At 42.6% G+C, this 22020-nt stretch overlaps 1 protein-coding gene across 1 annotated transcript in view; it reads right to left on the bottom strand.

Moving 5' to 3' along the window:
• Positions 1-20044, bottom strand: part of numbl (NUMB like endocytic adaptor protein) — a 68013-nt gene extending 47969 nt beyond the window's left edge. The window contains exon 1 of the mRNA XM_085380717.1: positions 19644-20044. The gene's annotated coding sequence lies outside the window, so the exon portion shown is untranslated. The remainder of the gene's footprint in view (positions 1-19643) is intronic.
• Positions 20045-22020: the final 1976 nt, after the last annotated feature.

The raw sequence follows: 22020 nt of genomic DNA, 5'->3' as shown, positions 1-22020 counted from the left end.
CCCCCATCCACACACACCCACACACGGTCACTACAGATTACAAACACACACCACAGATGGCCAGCGCGTCTCGTCTTTTCACCGCCACCACCATCGAGAATAATGGCCAGCGGTGGCCCCTCCTCCTCCTCTTCTACTCCCTTTCTCTTTTGTCAGCACGTGTGTCCGTCAAATGGAAGCGTGTGTGTCTGGGACAATGGCAGGCAGACAAAGAGCCCGCCTACCCCCCACCAGGATGCTGAATAGGGGGGCACGTGGTCCTTGTCATAGAAGGAACAATAGCGCTGAGGAAGAGGGACAGAGAGAGGGTGTGGCACCCCTGCACCGATGGCAAGGTGCAGCCTGGGTGGCCCCCCGAGTTCAGATTTGAACTTGAAGTTAATCAAGCAAATCAGGGGAAACTAGCCAGAAGCCAGAACGCAGACCATATGGTAGATATTCTTTAAATTACATTAAAGCCAAATGCATTTACTGAGGCAAATAATGCATTATTCATTCGTCAAAATGATTAGTCACTCACTCACTTGGTTTTCGGTTTGAAAGTCACGACTGGAAGTTTCATGCGCCCACGCATTTTTTCCATATGCTGCATAACCACTTACGGCTAATCAAAGCACATGACATGCCTTCAGACTGACTTCCTACCTTCCAGGAAACCAGTGATTCCATTAGTTTCACAACAGCAAGACAATTAACTTGTTAAGACCTAAAGTCTGATGGATTAATGAAATCGGCAGTCCATCACCGTAAACCGCCTCTAGGCTTCTGCGGTCCTAAAGCAGCAAACAACTCATGCAGAAATCTTCCAGAAATCTGGGCTTGTTGGTGCTTTCAAGGATTGGACATTATAAGTATTACAGTTTTCTGGCTGCAACTTTTGTATGAGAATACCGTGTCGGTACTTGTAGAGGACTTCACATTGCTGTACTTAATGTGCTAACGTGCACGAAAAAGCACGCATGAAAGTGCAAGACTCAAACACCGAATTAATGACTGCTAAACTTATCTTGGTCTGGCAAGTTAACAAGCTTACATGATGCACATAATAAACGCTATAGCCTCCGAACATCAGTTAGCATGTGAGCATTTTAATATGCCAATACTAGCATAACCCAAAGAGCTATATGCTAAATGGTAAACTGCTACTTGCATAGTGATTTTGTACTCTGAATACAGAGAGCTTTTACTGCAAACTTCAATTATCCAATCACACACACATTCATTTCTATACCTAAGCACCTTGTCTACACTCTCACTCCGAATGATCCGTCGGGGCAACAATATTTTGCCCAAGGACACTTCGACATGCCGGCTGGAGTAGCCAGAGAATCGATCCACAAACCAGTTCTACCTACTGAGCCACAGGCGCCCAGGAATTATTCACCAAGCCATAAGAAATTCCTGAATGATCAGTCAGTTAATCATTCTCTTTTTATGAACAAGTTGTATTTTTTTTGTATTTTTTTGGAACTGAAACAAAGTATTCAATAATTCTCCGCTTTTTTCCATTAGCCAACTTTCAATATCACATTTCCACACAGCCACGTTTTCCACTCCCTGTTTGGCAGCACAATGACAATGTGTTAGTGATGAGCAATTACCTTTGAATAATTACATATCTTAAGCATGTATCAAGTCTCAGCAAGTTGATATTGATGCAAAATAACATAAAAAATGAATGGCTTTCCAAGTAAAGGGTAAAACTGATTCCCATGACCAAATACAAGGCAGAAGCCATCCTGGAGGGCCCAAAGACTCAGCTGGTGGATTTACTCCAGCCTTAGGCTTTTACTCACTCTAACGGATACATCAGCACTCGTGGGACATGTTTAATGTGACTCGCTGGATACAGCCTGAACAGTCTAAAGGTGCTCACGCACGTGTTCTCGTTGAAGAACGTGCATGTTTGTTTAGTTTTGGTTTTTTGTATGCGTGCAAGGGGGTCAAGATGCATTGTGACAGGGGAATAGAAAGGTTGGAACAGCTGGGCTGAGTCTGCAAGAGGACACGACAGGGGGAAAGCTGGGGGGAGTGAGTTAGAGAAAGAAAAAAGAAGAAAAGGGACAGGCACGTACATCCAGGCAGGCAGGCTGCTGACAGGCTTCTTTTGAGGCAGCAGCTGGTTAGACTGGGGGTCTCACCAGCTGTGCCTCTGCTGACCTCTCCCTAAAACTCTCCACCTCCTCTTCCTCCCCAAACTCCACTTCCCTTCCCCCAACAAACTGGAACCCTCACCCAAATGCAGGCAGGAACACACACACACACAGACACACACAACCATCTGTCAGTAGGAGGACAGTTGTCTCTCTGATTGCTCCATAACGGTGTTGAAGCAGACTTGGTAAGACACAGCACCACGCCCCAAACGAAAGCCCTGGAGATATGGAACTATTCTAAACCAGACGTCTTCCAACAAGCCCCAACTGACGTCTCAAACTCGGAGACATGTCCCTGGATAGATCACCCAAAGCCTGTGACTCATGCATGATTGCGAAGCAACACAGAGACGCAGAATTAGCAGTGATGGGAAAAGAAACCATGTACATGCTTTCATAGCTTTTATATTTTGACCATGGTGAACATGCATCAACACTGTGCTTATATTAAGTCATTTTTTTTTTAAAGACCACGCTGTTTGCTCTTATTTTTATAAAGTAAGACAAAATTTACCAAATATGGTAACTCAGTGGAAGAATCATCAGTGATCCTTCTAAAAGAGCGAGCTGCTGTTCCAAAAGTGCATCTCTCATTTTTCAAATCAAGCTTCTTGGAAGAGAGAGGCTGACTCACAATCTCACCAGCTCCTCCTTCATTATGATCTGCATCTAGGCTGACAGCAGATCAGCACCGATCAGATCTGATTTATGCAGAAAAAACAAGGAAAAGTTGCCTCGCCCGATTCAGACAGCATCACTTCAGAAGTGCTTATACGGAGCACCACTAAATCAAGTGCATCCAGTGAGTAATTGATTCAAGCTCTGTTCTTGTTTTTCACTCTGCCGTATAGCTGGCAAGGCAAATCTGCTGTATCTACAGCAGGAGGAAAAGAAAAAGTGAAGAGAAGAGAATGAGAGGAGACCATACTTGCTTTAGAGGGGAAAGAAACTAAAATGATGGCGTGCACAACATTGGCAAAGTAAAAAAACAATAAAGTCACTTCTGAGATACAGAGAATCTCTGCTATTTTTTTAAATCTTTCATTTACAAAAAGATTTTTAAAAAATGAAATACATTTTATGGTTTGTGTCTGTATGATAACAGCCGGTCTCCGACAGACTCTGGGATAAGCTGCATGTTGACATCCTCAACAACACAAGCAAACAGCATGCCTGGGTGACTCCACCAAAGCACAGCGCAGCATAACTTTACACTATTAAACAGAAGGCAGTCAATCGGTCAATTCAAAAAGCCTCCTCTGTCCTCTAGTTTATTTCATGTCACAATATAGTCCACACAAACGTTGTTAAAAGCTCCAAGAGGAGCACTTTTCGCTTTGATTCTCATGACTAAAACTGCAAAATCTGGTTAAAAAGGAGCTGGCCACACCAATAAACAGCCCACACATCTGTCTTCAAATGTTTTAACTTAAAAGCTCCAAAATTGAAATATACACTAAAATATAAGCCATGTAAAATATAAGAAAAGCTGTTTAAATTTGGCAAGAACACACGATTATCTAGGACACCATTACGTATATGCTTTTAAAACTTTTTTATGGTTACTGAACATTAAGGTGTGTGTGTGGAACACATAAATCACTTACACACACACATGCATTTGTGACTTAAGTTTCAGTCCACCTACGAAGTGTCTGCAGCACTGTATAGACATGCCACACTGGCCACTTGATTGCTGTGGCATTTGCCAATGTGTACATAACTTTTTTTTCCAAGTGTGTGTATTAAATCTGTTTATTGGCATGCCAAATCCCTCTCTGCTCCTCCTCTCCTCTCCCTGAAGGGTTAGCAGTGTGAATATTAGATGGGGACAGATTGTATTAGATAACACAGACCTAAATAGAGCCACGCACAGATTCTCACACACAGGCAGCTTTGTGATGTACAGTTACACAGATGGTGAAGAAGTGCACTTGAAGAACACTTCATGGTGGCTCATTCAGAAAGGTAATGTATGACAATATGGCCACATTTCACCCAGATTTTGCTGTTTTATACCTAACATAACTCAAATTGAACACTGTTTTTCATTTTTACAGCAATGCAAACTTCTCTTTCTTATCACTACTGCAGCGGTCCACTGATGCACGCGGGAGAGATGAGCCCACACAGCTCACTGGGGGGCCCAAACAAATCTCCCCAAACTTTACTTGGTAAAGCTGGAGCCTCGGGCAAACACTTAGATGGCAGGATTTTTGTTTTATTTTCACATGTTAGGCAAGGTTTTAAAAGAGTACCTCTGCACTGGGGGATCAGTGGAGAAAAGTGAAAGAAATGAGTGCTGAGCTCTGCGATCTGCAGCTTGCAGGGATATGAAATGAATGCAAAATGCATGTTTCGGATGCTGTCCGTACGTGTGGATCGCCAGGCAATGTAACGCTATTCATGAGACACCATAGTATGCACATGCATTTTTTTTAAGAGCTACTTTAGCACATAGTGGTAGGACATGGTTTGAAAGTGGAGCTGCTGTGGTGCACAGACACAGACAGCGTTGCATAAACAGTCCTGCACTTCACAGGCAGCTGGTGAACATGCAACTGCTCTGTGGGCTGGGATCTGTCCATCAAGTCACGTCTCAGGGGAACAGGAAAGGCAAGGATGAGAAACCAGCACGCTAGGATGTTTTCCTCCTCAGTTCTAAGAGCATGACAGTCTAAATAAAACTTCCAACATACCTTTTTTTTAAAAATGAAAACAAGGCCAACTTTGCAGCCACATCATCATCACCATCAAGCAAGCACCGCTCAACTTAGCTGCACCTCAGCAAGAGCAAATATCTAGTCATGAACAGCAACACTTGGCTGCCACAGTGTAAACTGAATACATGCTTTCTGTAGTCTAGTGTGTGTGTGTGTGTGTGTGTGTGTGTGTGTGTGTGTGTGTGTGTGTGTGTGTGTGTGTGTGTGTGTGTGTGTGTGTGAGAGAGAGAGAGAGAGAATTGCAGGAAGAGAAAAAAGGAAAAAAGGAACTTCAAAGTTGGTGAACAGCTAAAAAGTAGGGTTAAAAGGGGTTAAGATTTTCCTCTGGCCCTTAGGAATGCAGAGCGGGAGCAATAGCGCATTCCCTGTGTGGAGCGCAGTGAGCATCCTAGGACAAAGGCATGTAAACATGCAACCATGCACTTATGGAAACAAGTCTAGGCCAGAGGTGTCGAACATAAGGTCCAGGGAACAACATCTCTGGTTTAGACTCTCTTGGTCTGTTCTCCCTGCACATACCAAGCAGCCATCTGGTGAGCCGGACAATTCAACCCTGCAGCCATTTATCTACATTCTCCTCACAACTGCTTATCACCTCGGCCAGCATCCTCTCCTTCTTTTAAACCGTGCCACTCTACTGGTACCTCGCCTTTGAAAGCAGAGGAGACGAGGAGTAATGTCAAGGGAAGGAGGGGAACTTAAAGAGAATAGCAAATGAGCTCTCACCTCCTCGGACAGCTCGGCTCTACAGAGACTGAAGGGGTGCTACGGGGTGAGAGATGAAGGGAGAGAGGCCCCCCCCCTCATCACAACATAGTGTTCCCATTACATCAAATCATTTCTACATTACACTGGCTGGGTGTCGCCTTGGCATCACCACGATATTCCTCTGTGATCTGAGGCGAGAGCAGACATAGCCTGTGGGAGGACAGTCTATATACTTTCTATTGATCTCCTTGTAAAGGCTTGTTGAGGCCTGAGGTGCTTGAAGCTTCATCCATTAAAACATAATTTTTGGAAAAGAAAAAGAGAGAGAGAGAAAGCGCTGTGGCTTTATCCTAGATTTCATCATATTTGGAGTCATATTAGAGTGTAGACAAAGCTGGGAAAATGATATCTGAAGGATCGTATTGTTCATAACAATGTAAAGCAGTTTCAGCTTTGAAATATGATAGAAAATCAATGTCACTGAATGTTTTTGGTTTCTTTATGTGGTTAAGAGAGGACGTTTGTGTGGATAGTGGAGTCTTTTCTAAATGAGGAGTGTGTTTATGGTAACTTGCACAGACAGATAGCTCAGAAACTTGATGTCAATAAGCCGGGATTATAGTTTCATTACGTTTGTGTGCCTCTCTTTTATGAAGTTTATCTGTGTATTTAGCTATTGAGGAGTCACTCCTCACATTGCTAAATCAGAACCAAAACTAAAAGGCTACTTCAGCAATATTAAGTAAATAACAGTAATCGTAATACGCAAACCCTTTACTCAGTGAGACATATTTTGGGGAATATGTTGTCTGTTAGGAACAGCTAAATGAGAAAATCACCACCACTGTATTTCTCTCAAATATGGATATCAGCTTACTTTAATTAGCTTGGCAGGAAGAGATGGCACCCTGTACCACAATCTGGAACTTTTAGCTTCAACTTTTTTAACATTTTATTGACAGTTACAATGCTAAAAACAACACTTAGCAAGATGCTAGCTTAGGTCAGCTTTAGCTAGCTCTCTCAACAACTTGGCCATTTTAAACAAACAAGCTATGACTTGTTGTTTGTTTTATTACATGTTAGATTCAACATGAGTTTTATAAATGCTGGACAGATTTTAGTGTTGGACAGGGCAAGCTAGCTATTTGGCAACTCTTTGCACTAAGCTAATAGAGAGCAATAGTGGCCGCCCACATTTTTTAAGGACTCCAGTTCTAGAAATGAAAATCCACATTCATTTTCCCCACTGTCGTTTGAGAAAATTCTTATATAAAGAGTTTTAAGTCTTGAACATACTAGTTTCGAGGTACCTCGTCACCATAAGGAGATTGAATTAGGTTGAATTTTTGTTTTTTAAATTAAAGAAAATGAAAAAAAGGAAAAAAACAACAACAACAACAAAAAAAAAAAAACTTTGTACATAATTACTTTCAGATGTGAAGGAACTACTGATCCCCTGGCCTCTAACCAGCTAAGGCTGATGGCTGTCCCCCACCCCCGGAGCCTGGAGGTTTCTTCCTGTTAAAAGAGAGTTTTTTCTTCCCACTGTCGCCAAGTGCTTGCTCAAAGGGGGTCTCTTTGATTGTTAGGCCTTTGTCTTTATCATTAGAGCAACTTGAGGTGACTTTTGTTGTGATTTGGTGCTATATAAATAAGACTGTACTGACCAAAATTAATCCTAAATTGCAATGAAACTTCTAGATTTCAAAGCGAATTATTTCTAACCTTAAAATTCATTATCATATTGTTGTATAATAATAGTTTTGTATTTATTTTATAGTTTGAGTAGAGCAGACTAAAGTCCAGATGTTATATTTTTCTTTACCATAGAAAGGATCCTGTCATCATCTACTACCTTTGTCTTCTACAGGGAGTGCAGAATTATTAGGCAAGTTGTATTTTTGAGGAATAATTTTATTATTGAACACCAACCATGTTCTCAATGAACCCAAAAAACTCATTAATATCAAAGCTGAATGTTTTTGGAAGTAGTTTTTAGTTTGTTGTTAGTTTTAGCTATTTTAGGGGGATATCTGTGTGTGCAGGTGACTATTACTGTGGACTGATGGACCACAGGTTCTCAATGGGGTTCAGATCAGGTGAACAAGGTGGCCATGTCATTAGTTTTTCTTCTTTTATACCCTTTCTTGCCAGCCACGCTGTGGAGTACTTGGACGCGTGTGATGGAGCATTGTCCTGCATGAAAATCATGTTTTTCTTGAAGGATGCAGACTTCTTCCTGTACCACTGCTTGAAGAAGGTGTCTTCCAGAAACTGGCAGTAGGACTGGGAGTTGAGCTTGACTCCATCCTCAACCCGAAAAGGCCCCACAAGCTCATCTTTGATGATACCAGCCCAAACCAGTACTCCACCTCCACCTTGCTGGCGTCTGAGTCGGACTGGAGCTCTTTGCCCTTTACCAATCCAGCCACGGCCCATCCATCTGGCCCATCAAGACTCACTCTCATTTCATCAGTCCATACAACCTTAGAAAAACCAGTCTTGAGATATTTCTTGGCCCAGTCTTGACGTTTCAGCTTGTGTGTCCTGTTCAGCGTCTTTCAGCCTTTCTTACCTTGGCCATGTCTCTGAGTATTGCACACCTTGTGCTTTTGGGCACTCCAGTGATGTTGCAGCTCTGAAATATTGCCAAACTGGTGGCAAGTGGCATCTTGGCAGCTGCACGCTTGACTTTTCTCAGTTCATGGGCAGTTATTTTGCGCCTTGGTTTTTCCACACGCTTCTTGCGACCCTGTTGACTATTTTGAATGAAATGCTTGATTGTTCGATGATCACGCTTCAGAAGCTTTGCAATTTTGAGACTGCTGCATCCCTCTGCAAGATATCTCACTATTTTTGACTTTTCTGAGCCTGTCAAGTCCTTCTTTTGACCCATTTTGCCAAAGGAAAGGACGTTGCCTAATAATTATGCACACCTGATATAGGGTGTTGATGTCATTAGACCACACCCCTTCTCATTACAGAGATGCACATCACCTAATATGCTTAATTGGTAGTAGGCTTTCGAGCCTATACAGCTTGGAGTAAGACGACATGCATGAAGAGGATGATGTGGACAAAATACTCATTTGCCTAATAATTCTGCACTCCCTGTATGGACATCCAGGCCTGTTTGCTTTTCTGTTCCCACTATCTGTTTGATGGATTGCATCCTCACATGGCCTGTTTCAGACTTCTTTGATGACATTTAGTAAATTCACAGCAACAGCTTCCAAATGCCAACGCCACCCTTGGAATGAATTGTAGAGCTTTTCCCAGCTTAATTCATTAATAATGATATAATGAGGATATCCCACAGCTGTCCATGAAACAGATTTTGACTCTAGTGTCCGATTATATTTAAACAAGCAAAAATTGGGGAAACTTTAAAAAAAAGGAATTGCTGTAATTCTTCAACATTTAAAGCAATATTTTGTTTAAATTAAAGCTTAGTGATAAGAGACAAATGTAACTTGAATTTTGTTTTGCTGATAATAATAATAAGGCACTGCTTTAGTGCGGGCAGAGGTGTTAGCCTTATTGAGGAAATAGCTGAATTAACTTAATGTTTTAATGCCTCTTCATGTGAAAACAAACACTGGCAAATCTCCCTGCAGCTCACATCTGTACATGTATCTGTACATCATAGCGCTGCTTTTATTTCCCTTTCTCACACACATGCGTCAGTGTTTTTTGTTAAAGTTGACTATTACCAAATAAATCATCTAATTATATTCCACAGAAACAGGCATAAACAGGTCGTACATGTCATATGGTGTTTTAGATCATCTGACAGTTCCCACTGGTTGCTCTCAGTTCTTGGCATGAGGTAACAAATTATGCTGCAATAATTTCACATTTTGGGTTTTTCCTCCAGGCATTGGAAATGTACGTATCGCTGTTCAGATTTCAAAGCCATTGTACATTTCAAATGCGCTTGGAGTCTCTGTCTCCGTCTCCACTGTGCCTCCCTGTCCACTCCTTCTAATAGTCGTGAGTGTCTGACATAATACCTAGTTGGCTGGCTGGCTGTACAGACCTTGAAAGGCCCTGGCTTGAGTGGCTGGCTGATTTACAGGCGTTCTAGGTGGCTGGCTCGCCACAGACAACCCCCTCACTCCTACTGGACTTACTGGGTTTACTGGGTGGACTGGCTACTCATCTTCCTACAGTGAAGACAGACAAAGGCAGGTCTGTTCCTCTGGGAGCAAGCAGGCAAAGACTGCCACTTCCCGTGGCCAAAAGAGGCAGAGGGAGGAGGGGGAAGTGAGACAAATGAAGAAAGGAAAGAGAGAAAACTGAGACTGATAAAGAGCAGAAAAAAAGGAGGGTCCTTTTTAACTGAGGGCTACGAGGAAACGGGAAAAAGACATTATAACAAGAATCAGGAGAGAAATGTGAGAGATAGAGTGTAGAGAAAGGGTCAGGCACAGCCTATTAGTTGTATATTGTCCAATATGGTACTTGCGCAGGTACCAGCAATCAATCACAATGTTGCTTTCTATTACACTTTTCACAAAGTATTTGTCTCGCAGCCCATAAGCAGTCACGACAGGAACAATCCACTCTAAATGCTAACGCTATCAATAATCTTCATCTCCCATATGCTTGTTTGGTTTTTTTCCCCCACTATGGCATTTTAGTGCAGCTCGCCTGCGAAACAAGACACCTCTCCCTCCTCCATCTTGCCCTCTTTTCATCTCCCCGTCCATCTTTCCAGCGCCTACAATGGCTCCTCACCTCGCTCCTCTCCTCTTGGCCTGCAGCCTCATCCATCTGCCACTGCAAATACTGACATGAGAAAAGCAGTTTGGAAGATTTGGAGTCCATTTCCCTGTTTGTGTAGTTCTGCTGTTGCAGGGGACAGAATATATAGCAGGTTACTCCACAAAATTTCAAGCATATGAGCATGCGACTTTTAGAATGGGAGGGTATTTTATGCTGTGAAAATACTTATTATCTATAGACGATGTATTATGAAATAATAGGTGAAAAAAACATATTCTTGTACTTTTATGATGCTAATGCTGCTTTATATGTTGTATGTATAACTTGATGAATAATATATAATAAACACATAAACACAATAATATCTATGGACACCTGTGGGGGTGTCCATAGGTTGCACAACACACAAGGAAGAGAAAAGGGAAAGGACGACAATGCTTCAGGGTCACAAATGGTATAAAGATGGACATAGCTTCTGGGTCAAAAAATTGAAGCAGATTCGAAAGTCCTTTAAACCTGCATTCTATCTCAAGGCCACCAGATGGCGATAGTTGTGGTTGCAAAAAGAAATCCAGGCGTAGATAAAACCTCGCTCTGTCTTGATACGCATAAACACTTTCCTGGTGAGTTTATTGTCTCAGTCACTCATTTATCCAAGGTATGCAGTTGGTTAATGACTTGCGATTGACAAGTCTTTAGCCAATGAGCGAGCAGTCTCACAGTCCTCAACCTTCTTTGTCAAATCTGGTTCTTTTAAGCCAAGATGGAAGAAACCCTCATCTTAAGACTTCGCAAACAAAAAGGATGTTGTCTCAGTAGAGCTGTCCGTTTTTTTACGCCGTCTATTGTTGGCAGAGATGGGCAGTAGCACGTTGCAAGTAACGCGTTATTGTAATCCAATTACTTTTTTCAAGTAACAAGTAAAGTAAGGGATTGCAAAAAAGGTAATTAGAAAGGTAATTAGATTACTGTTACTTTCCCGTAAGCACGCTGCGTTACTGCGTTACTAAAACCGTGATTTTATTGCGAGAGTGTCTCATGACAATGATGTAAGCGAGTGCGACGTTCGTGGCAACAGCTGTGTGCAGATCAAAAATGGATAATATAACGAGTCACGTGACGTGACGCTGCGGCTGTGATTGGTTCGGCTCTGCGCTACTTAATTTGGATTGGCTGTTCTTCTTTATTTTTTTTTTAAGAGGACAAGAGCGGTGAGGCCTATCGCAATAGTTAAATTTTTCTATCGAGAAAAAGTTATTTCGCAATACATATCGTTATCGTTCTATCGCCCAGCTCTATGTAGCACTAATTGGGATCCAAAAGGAGTCTGTCTCTGTACGATACAATTTCTTTTAAACAGTTTTAAGCATAATTTGAATGACACAAGGAGCGCACACAGTTACACTGAATGTCAGCTGTTATAATTTTTTAATTAGTTGGTTTTAGAGACACTGAGGTGAGGCTGCTAGCCTAGCTCTACACTTTATCGAACAAGTGTAAATGTAACTTAAATATGTTAAGTGACTAAATATTTCATATATGATTAAATCTTTTTATTTTAATCAAAGGTTTGTATAAATTTTGTGGTTATATAGTCCTGAATTCTTCTGAATTGGTCGTTGTGCATTTTCTTGTCCAAGCTGTGACACCATGGGTGCAGCTGGTTTCTGAGTTACAGACCCTGCGTCCACACACAGGGGTGGCTTCAGTATGATGCTGTACCTGTTGCTAAATTTAAAAAAAAAAAAAAACTGTAGCTGTTTTTATTTTTAAGTTGGGAAAACAGTAAATTATATTACCCACAGTGCAGTTACATGTCTATGTTACTTCATAATATGGTATTTTTTAAAATCAAAATGCCAGTTTGATTAAAAAAAGACGATTTAAACTATACAGTGGATCACAAAAATCCCAGTGAAATACTTTTTATACAAAAACAAAAATGAAGCAACTGTTTATATAAACTTTCTTGCTTGATTATATAATGATGTGATTCAAATAATGTTTTTAAGAGGTTCCAGCAGGATCGTTTTGATCTGTGTAGGCGTTACAAGAGTCATTTCCCCCGGTGTTTTATGAGAACCTACGCCAACCTCGTGCTGCTGCTGGAGCTTTTTATTTTGACTCACATTTTAACACATTTTAACTCTCATTAATACTGTGAAGCACATTTTCTAAAACATTAACCTATTGCTTTATACGGAGAGAGGAATACAGGCTACTGAGTGATATTTTTATTTCTACACTCTAGAGCTTTTTCTAGTCTGCTAATAAGGATTTTTCTTCTGGTTGTAGTCTGCTGACGAGGTCTTCCTTTCATTCCTGAAACTCTACAAATATCCCTTATGTAACTGCTAATTTTACTACAAACATTATCATGTTATCTCGCTGTGCTCTTGTGAGGTACACTCAACAGTATTCAGTGGCATTGCTATAATTTCCCCATGAAGATTTAGAGCGTGTCTGTGGTACTCGGCACAGTGGGTGATAAGATGGGTAATAGGTTATTTCAGTCTCAACAGCAGGGTGATTCAATTGTGGTTAATAGTTGTGGTGTGAGGGTTTTTTAATAGGTTATTCTTACTTCCTTCGTGAAATCTGTATCTTTATTAATACTTCTCATTTGCATTAAAAGGACAATCTCTTGTCTTTCATGAGGGATCCTTTCCAGCTATTCCTCCCTTGATCGCGATCGTGATGCCAGCAGCTCGGAGAGTGAGCTGCATCTGGCGTAAAGCTGGACACCACAGAAAGACAAACAGATGGAGATGATTGAAAGACGAGTAAAAGAAATCAGAGAAGTCATAAGAGTTTAAGATAGGGAGCTGTGAAGGGCAGCAGTCGAAATAAGAAAATCTATACGAGCTATATTAAAGGTTGATGAGTGCTGCAGGAATAAAACAAAGGGGAAGGAAAGGCGCGAGGCGAACAGTGGAAATAAAGGAAAGGAGAAGCGAGTGAAAAGATAGCAACAGAGCAAGAAATGGAAAGATGCAGAACTCCAGAGAGAGAAAGAGAGACGGACCGGTGGAGGCACAGAGACAGAGAGAGATGAAGGGGGGTACAGTCATGTGGAGTCAGATGCTCCTAATCAGCTGCGTTGCTGTCAGAGCCTCCTCACTATAGCAACCATGAGTCATAGCACCAGTAAACAGAGAGGATGTTTTATAAAGCGAAAGCCTCGCTGGCACATTCACTGTGCCGTCGTATGTTTTACGAGCGCAGTGTAGCGGGAGTGAGACACAAACTGGTTCGCACAGGCCAAAGAAACACGTGCAGCTTATTTAGCACTTATTTTTCATTTCTCAGGGCGCCATTTTTACACGTCCACTTGTTACTGATATTTTACTTTATCCTCTGCAAAAACTGTTTGGGCGCCATCTAAAATGTATTGGGACATTATCTATATCACTGGACTGGTATTGCTTAGAGTGTTTTCTTGGGTCTGCACGGCTCCCTCGGGTACTTTTGTTTTCAGACGTCACACCTTAAACTGATTTCCACAGTTTTTCCTTCAAGAAATGCATGGGTTACTACAGTGTGTAGTGTAAGATGCTGAATTTATAAAAACTCAAAATGACATTCATTACTCATCAATATTTACATGGCTGTGTGTCGCAAGCTTCAAATAATAGGTCAGTGTATGCGCAAGTTCTCCCTGAGAGCTAAAAGCTCTTTTTCCAACAACTTTTTGGGCTCTGTATGATAGAGGGGACATCCTAATATTACCACCTCAAGTGCAAAGAACCAGCTGTCTAAACCTTCTGTTTGGAGGGGCAACCAATCAGAAGAAAGTGAACTTAAAGGAAGGGGGAAGGATGTTACACTGCCTGTTACAGTCAGTGAATGAACTGAAGGTCCAGTTTGAGATAAACAGTGATTATTTTTGACTATGAAGCTGTGAGGATTATACTGTAAGTTATTGGAAGCTAGTGTGGGGTTAACCTTTGAGAGCTAATGAAGTATTTTTGGTTGTTCTAAATTGATATTTTCAAAGAGTTCTTTTGATCCAGCTACAAACACTAAGGAACTGCTTGAATGCAAGTAAAACTGCTGTTTTTCACTTTCATCTAAATTGTCCTAATCACATTCAGATGTGGAGCTAACAGCTTTATGCATAATAAAATGTTTCCCAGTGTCTCGGATATCTACTGAAAGGATTTCACCGTATCCGCAGTGAGCTAATGTCAGCTGGTTTATTAATCTGGATGATTTCTTTAGTCGGGCTCTGCACACTGCTCTAAGAATCTATAAACTCCGTAAGTATTTCATTTAAAGGCTGCGCAAACCGAGGGCCTAGCCTGTGCAGACTTTTTAAACAGCTTTTGATGAGCGCACTGCTGTACATGTACACAGAATCATACATGTTCACTGAGCCACAGAGCAGACGCTGATGCGTTTCTCTCCGGTGACTCATTCTTGTGTTTTAGCTGGAAGTAGCCTCTGTGCCCCCTCTGAGCCGCACGCACTCGAACGTACAGAGGCACGAAGACAGAGTTTGATTCCTCTCGTATGTCCTCTGCCACTCTGCCTCTCTGACTGCCTATTGCAACACAGTCTGCACAGATGCACACCGCTTTAAGTGTAGTCACCCCTCTCATCTAACCCACCCCATCTCACCCCCCAATCTCCCTCAAACACTTTCTTCACACAGTGAATGGGCCCCTCTGTGCTCTGGAAGATTTAACTTGGGTTCTTTCTATCGCTAACAATTTCTCTCGCTCGGCATTGCTCTAAAATTGTGCAGCGGAGAAGCCTGCATCATTTTAAACCGTGTCTGCAGCACGCACACAGAAAACTGTGCAGGCAAGGAGGAAAGTGATTGTAGGTGGGCTGTGGTAACTGTAAATAACTCCAGATTTGAAACTAACAATGCCTACGTTCATCTGAGGCACTACGGTCCACGCAGGCCGCCCGGGCTCATTTAGTATCTCTGCACAGATCACATGGAAGAGTTCCTGTCATGCAATCCTAACTTTTTTCACACAGTTACATGGAATCCAAGAATAGCTGTAATCCATGAGGCTCTGTGCCGTGCTTTGGAAACGGGAAGGTTTACGAGATGGTAGTGAGACCTGCTGTGATGTACGGTTTGGAGATGCTGGCACTGACAAAAAGGAGGAGGTGGAGCTGGAGATGGTCAGATTTCATTGGGGGTGAGCAGAATGGATGGGATTAGAAATGAGGACATCAGAGGGACAGCTCAGGTCGCTCAGGGTTGGACATGTGCACAGGAGGGAGAGTGGATGCAATGGAAAAAAGCATGCTGAATATGAAGCTGCCAGGCAGGAGGAAAAGGACGTAGTGAAGGCGGACATGCTGGGGATGAAAGGGTTAGAAGAAGAAGAAGAACAGAATGTGCAAACTGTTGAGGCTGTTTCAACACGGTACTAAATGTTCTGATTTATGTTTTTTAAATTGGTTATTTGGCGATTCCACCACAGTTTGACCCCGAGACTGTGAAAAACCTCTCGTTACAAAAATGTATCAAAAGTGTTCAATACTGGACATTTGTTCAGTGGCTTCTAGGTGCAATTTGGAACAAACCACATAAAAACAATTGGGCAGCAAGAAGAGCAGCTGCTAAAAGCCTGGAAAGGGATATAGATCAAACCAACCCCTAAGGGAGAGGATGTGGTGGGATGTTTTTTTTCTTTTCATTTCAGGTATTTTTAGACGCAGGTTCCTTATCGCAATATTGCATCTGAGCTTCAACAGCTAAACGGGCTAAAATAGGTCATCAAAAAAAATAAAGAGAGAGAGAGCAATGAGATTTTTTTTTTTCTTTTTAAATGCAACCCTGGCTGCTCCGAGTGACAGTTATTAGTTGTGATGAGTTCTCCACTCGGAGTTGCGGTTGCTGAGAAAGACCCATTTCCACTTTTCTTGTTATCTGCAGAGAAAAACGCCACTGAAGCAAAGACAAACTGCTGATTGCCAAGGAAACAGGCGAACACACACACACACAAGCCAGTCAGCATCCCTTTACGCGCATGCATGGTCAAACAAACTGAGAAAACACAAATTGCTGCCTTCACACATGAGCGTCCACTAGACGGGCATTCAAATCCATCCCTTCACTCGTTTATCAATCCAGACTCAACGTAATACGCACTGGTAGGAGCACAACATGTGCACACGAACATACTCGCATACAAAATAAAAACTATAGCACCATGTCTTTGTACTGTGAGCATGCCATTAGTGCGTGCAGTAATGGGGCTATATGGTAGATAGGAGTGGTTGCATTTAACTAGCCTTCAGAAATCAGATAAGCCCACTCAGCGCATACTGGAGGCACTTAGGCATCAGAAAGCAGTGTGTGTATGTGTGTGTTTGTTTGTAGAAACATGCATGTGATGACATCTTCTGGATCAGAGGTTCTGCTCAGCCTGACGTGGTCACATCCAAACATCCCTCAAAGGAACCGTGATACCCAGCGATGGCCTTCACGGCTCATTCCCACATTTTGAACCTCCTCCTGTTTGGTTTATCACTTTCTTCCCGCACCTCCTCGGACTTCCTGCCTCTCCTTAGCTTTTCTCACCCCACCTTTCTATCCGGGCACCCGACTCAGAGCGTTTCCTCCCTCCATCCTTCCTCTCCTCAGCGTCTTCGGGGTACGCCAAATCTCATTATTTAAAATCTGGTTCTCTAAATTAATCCTGCCAGCAGAAGCAGAATTCTGTAATCAATTTACGGGCTTTATTTGTGGAGTATTTTTTTTTTTTTTTGCTTTCATTCATTAACACCCACACATCACAACTGCTGTGCACACAGCAGAAGAAGAAAAAAATCCTCTTTACACAAGCAGTCACCGAGCAGCACTGCAGTCAATTTGGAATAAACACCTCAGTGGCGCTCCACACATAATTTATAGTTTCAGTCATAACTTTTCATACTTGTAATCTTTCTCAGCAACAAATCAAGTTTTGAAGAAGCATTTACAAAAGATCTTCAAACTATTCACAAACTAAGAAAGGATTTCCTCTACAACCTAAAAAAGACCCTAACCTGCAGTCCCACACAGTCGCCAGGGGCTGCTGTACTTTGCCCTGAGGAAGCACGGCCTTGCTGCCGGGCCGGCAGTAGCGGGGACGGGGCTGGAAGTGGTGCTGCTTGTTTAGGAGACCCACCCTGACCAGCACAAAGGGGGGGAGCAACGCCCTCCTCCACTACCAGCTAACCCAGACATCGCTCTGATTGGCCAGCTGGATGACCTTTGCGCCCCCCTGTATTGTGGTTTCAGCTGGCCCAACCCTCCCCCTTGTGCGTTTATGTGCGTGTGTGCGTGTATGTGGAAAACAAAAGACAGCCAAGTCCTAATGCAGCAATCAGAGCTCGAGGACAGGGGAAATGGTCTGAGGGGAAATGGAGTGTGTGTGTGTGTGTGTCTATGCATTGATGTGTGTGTGTGTGTGTGTGTGTGTGCTGCTGTGTATATGGGGGCGGTGTAATTATGTTCTAGTTGTGATGACTGAAGTGCAGCAGTGATTAGCTACATCAGAGGCGATTTATGTTCAGCAGTCACTTGGTTTGGACTTCCAGAGTTGCCACTCCTCCCTCTCTGTCACTCGCTCTCTTCCATCCCTGGATCTCCAGCTTACCTTGGCTCTGGAGACATAGCGTGCCTCTAGTCACATCCCTAGAGCAAACTTCTTCCAGCCCCACCTTTTAATCGCGTGTTCTCCTTCATTAGTTGAAGTCCCAGATCACGTTAGTATGTCTCAAGCTTCAGATTGTCCCAAAACTACAACCTCTACAGCCAGTCTCTAAACCAATCTGTTCTTCGTTCAGGTCCCGTAGCTAGACTGCACTAGCCCTTCTTTACACCAAACTGAGATCTGATCTTTTAACCACACAAACCCTTCTTTTCAGCCTCATCATAAATCTAATCATCAGTCCTCTAGAGTCACTTGCCCCAGGCCCGTTCCAGCCTTTCTAAGCCAAACTTTGGAGCAAACATGTTTTGTTTTTTTCCTGTTCTCCATCCTGAAACCATAACTGTAGATTCCACTTATTCTCCATTCAGCTTCACTCACAAACCTAACCTCAAGTAAGTTGCAGGTGTGGACTAAACCTTACCATATTTTAGCCACATCTCTAAATCAAATCATGCCTCATTACAGAACACACTCCAAAACAAACTCCTCATGCTGTAGCTTAATCCATGACTGAGACTAGCCCCACAAGCCTCAACTTAAGCCTTACCCTCCAGCTGCACATGCAAATAGTCTAGGACCAATGGCAGGAGACAGTCTGCGCCCCTCTCTACTAGTACTCTAAGAGTACTACGCTTTTAACACACCCTAAGTGACTCCTGTGTCCTCACTCTGAGCCAGTGGGTCAGCACAGACCAGCCCTAACAGCATGACTGCCTGTCTGAGGAATGCCATGTCATGGAACAGATGGAGCTCCACAGTCAATAGAGCTGCATGCATTACCCAGCCCTATGTACGAAGGTATGTGCCACGCTTTGCTTGTGCATGTATGTAATTTGCATTGTGTCACTGTTCTCGATGCACTTTGCATCCTTTGCCCCCCGTCTTTACATTCTTTCCAAAACACAACAAGCAGCAATGAGACAAAGAAAGATACACCCTTGGAAGAAAACTTTGAAAATGATGCAAACACGCCCAAAAGGCACGATTCCCCACATGGTGTGATGCAATGGAGAGATAATGCAGAAAATCCTGGAGATGCATGGAAATATTGGCCTCTGCACACAAGCTGAGGTTGGCTAAAACTAAAACAATCCCATGAACCAATAAGTTACTACTTTCAGTTCAATCAATAACACATTATCTCATTCACCTTGCCACTAAAGATCAAATAAAGCTGATTTCCAGACCACAAATGCTGTAATAGGGTGGTTATAACACCTATAGATCATCAATACAACAATAAAGTTGGAGTTTTTCTTAAATTTTTAGAGCATTATCTGGAGACTCCTGCACAATTAGACAACCTGTGCGCACGCAGTTGGCGTGAAAGAGTCGATCAGAGTCCAGGCACAGTGTAGTTGTGGTCTTTGGTGATGGATCACAGCTGTGAGCTGTTATCATAAAGACCAAGGCTGCCACATTTCATTCATTTCACATATATGGGCCCGCTGGCGAGGTCCATATCAGAGCGGTGCACTTCCAATGAAACATTAAATCAGCTCCCAAACTATTTACATCAAGAATTTAAACGCACGCTGAGTGGATGGCTCCATTCTTGGTTGTGGGTCCAGTCGTTATGGAGACATTACCGGATTGCTAAATAAGGCTGGAAGTGTCAGCAAATCGGGATGCCAGATTGGACGCGAATCCAGTGAACTCACCCAAGAGAACGACGGATGATCGGCTCCCCGCTCCTCCTCCTCTGTGTAAATCCAGGACCTCGGACACAAATAAATGAGCCCTGTACGAGAATCAGGCGGAATGTGTAATTTCACAAAAATCCCCTCTTCATCCGCACTACCAAAGCGATGGAGTGGAGGCGACGTGGAGCCGCAAAACAACCTGGTCGGCGTAGCCTACACACACACGCACACACACATAAACACGCAGGCACAATTTTTTTTTAAAAATTAAAAAAGCAGGGAGTCTGTCTTATTCGTGCAATCAAAGCGATATTTCCCCAAAAAGGCACCGACTCGGGGTTTCGGGAGGGGGGGCTGATTTCGGTGGAATCGGTGTAGTAATCTCGGATGCTTTGGTTGTTGACTGTGCACTTACTGGGCTGCTTCCCCCGGCTCCACCCGCTAACCCAGCCTTCCCAGTGCGCCCATTGGCACAGACGGCCGGACATGCAAATCTACTCTTCCCATTGATGTTTTCCAGAAAAGAAAAAAAAGCACAGCGTTGTGGTTCTGTTGCTCTACTGCGCCACCGTGCGGCATCTAACCTGCTGTGATTCACGGTTTACTATAGCCCTGTTTTAAGAAAGTCCCCGTGCCTCCCTAAAACACAGGTGTCAAACATAAGGCTCGGGGGCCAGAATCGGCCGACAAAGACTCCAGTCCAGCCCACTTTTAGCTTCATTGTCAGTGAATGAATGTGAAATATGTCTGGGCAGTGAGCTACCAGAACGTTTTTCTGTCATTTTACAAATGTGTTTATTTGTTCTGACAGATGTCTTTCATTTACTACAACTGCATTTCTTTTTCATGTACAACAACTGATACCCACTGTTGAAATTACACTTCTTTTTCTTGTATTAAATGCAATTAAATGTTTAGTTAAATTACTTTACACTGACAGAAGGGGAAGGTTTGCTGGTTCAGCCCACTTAACATCAAAGTGGGCTGTATGTGGCCCACAAGTTTGATATCTCCGCCCTAAGAGGACACCCGCCCATTTTAGCAAGGCACAAAATTTTAACTATATTTTGCAAATGTAGTTAAATTAACACTGAATTTCTCCAAGATTACAAGCACTTTCTCTTCAAAGATTTTTAAGAACACAGTATTTTACATATTGTGAAGCAATGATGTAGAAAGTTCGTAGATTGTTAAATGTTAAAAAGTCCATACTGAACGCATGGCTGCTTTATTAGTTACACTTTCCTAGCACCAGATCAGACCTTCCTTCAGAACTTCTTTCATTTTTTGTAGCACAGATTCAGCAAAGTCGTGAAAACAGATGTTAGCCCTTCACGATGTTCACAGATGTTGGTCCATATTGACATGACAGCATCACACAGTTGCTGCATATTTGTCAGCTGGAAGCTCTCACTCTCAATGGTGCACTGTTGGATTGAGATCTGGTGACTACAGATTAAACTGACTGTCAGTTTCAAGAAACCAGTTTGAGATGATTTAAATTTTGTGACAAGGTGCGGGATTATGCTGGAAGCAGCCATTAGAAGATGGGTACACTGTAGCCACAAAGGAATGATCCTGGACATGGAGCCTATAATCTAAATGTCACAACAGAAACAGAGACTTATCAGACCAGGCGATTTTTTCCAAGCTTTTTTTGTCCAGTTTTGGTGAGCTTGTGGGAATTGTTCCCTCAGTTTCCTGTTCTCAGCTAACAGGAGTGGCAGCCCGGGTTTGTAAGTGTTAAGCGTGTATTTTTCTGGCGATATACTTCAGAAACTACATCACACACAGCTGTGATGAATACTGTGCTGCAAACAGTGCTCAGATTGTATACAAACATGTTGCTGGAGCTTGTCAAAAACCATTTTCAACATCATATTCTAGAAGAAAAACATACCAGTAAATCTGCAATAGCCTGATTAAAACTGGTCTGATTAAAACTAGTGACAAAGGTGGCAGTAATTCTGACTATTACATATGTGGGTAGGTATTTTATAAGTGAATCATATATTGCATCCTACTTAATGTTGGAGAGGAGAAAGTTTGAGACTGCTTCCATCATGGTCAGTTTTCACCAAAACTGCTACTCACTCTTTGTCTTTACACACAAACAAAATGTAAACAGTGACACCTTCAATGACAATACGTTTTCACATACGCACCACATTTAACACTTCATAAACGGGTTGGTTCTGGTAGAAATCACCTCACACCGGTCCAATGTTGAGCCTCAGTGAAAGGGCTGAGACCAAGAAAAAAAAAAAAAAAGGCTAACTCTGCGCCAATAAACTGAAGCCAGCTGCTTCTTACACGCAGAGAAGCACTTCAACTTTCCATTGCGTGAAACTACAAGAGAAGAATGTGCTTTTTCTTCTCTGTACATGTGCAGCGG

This window comes from Rhamphochromis longiceps, linkage group LG14 (genome assembly GCF_057381845.1).
Source record: "Rhamphochromis longiceps isolate RC_006_pf linkage group LG14, R_longiceps_female_GT1.1, whole genome shotgun sequence".
NCBI lineage: Eukaryota > Metazoa > Chordata > Actinopteri > Cichliformes > Cichlidae > Rhamphochromis > Rhamphochromis longiceps.
This window is presented reverse-complemented; position numbering and strand designations above follow the sequence as displayed.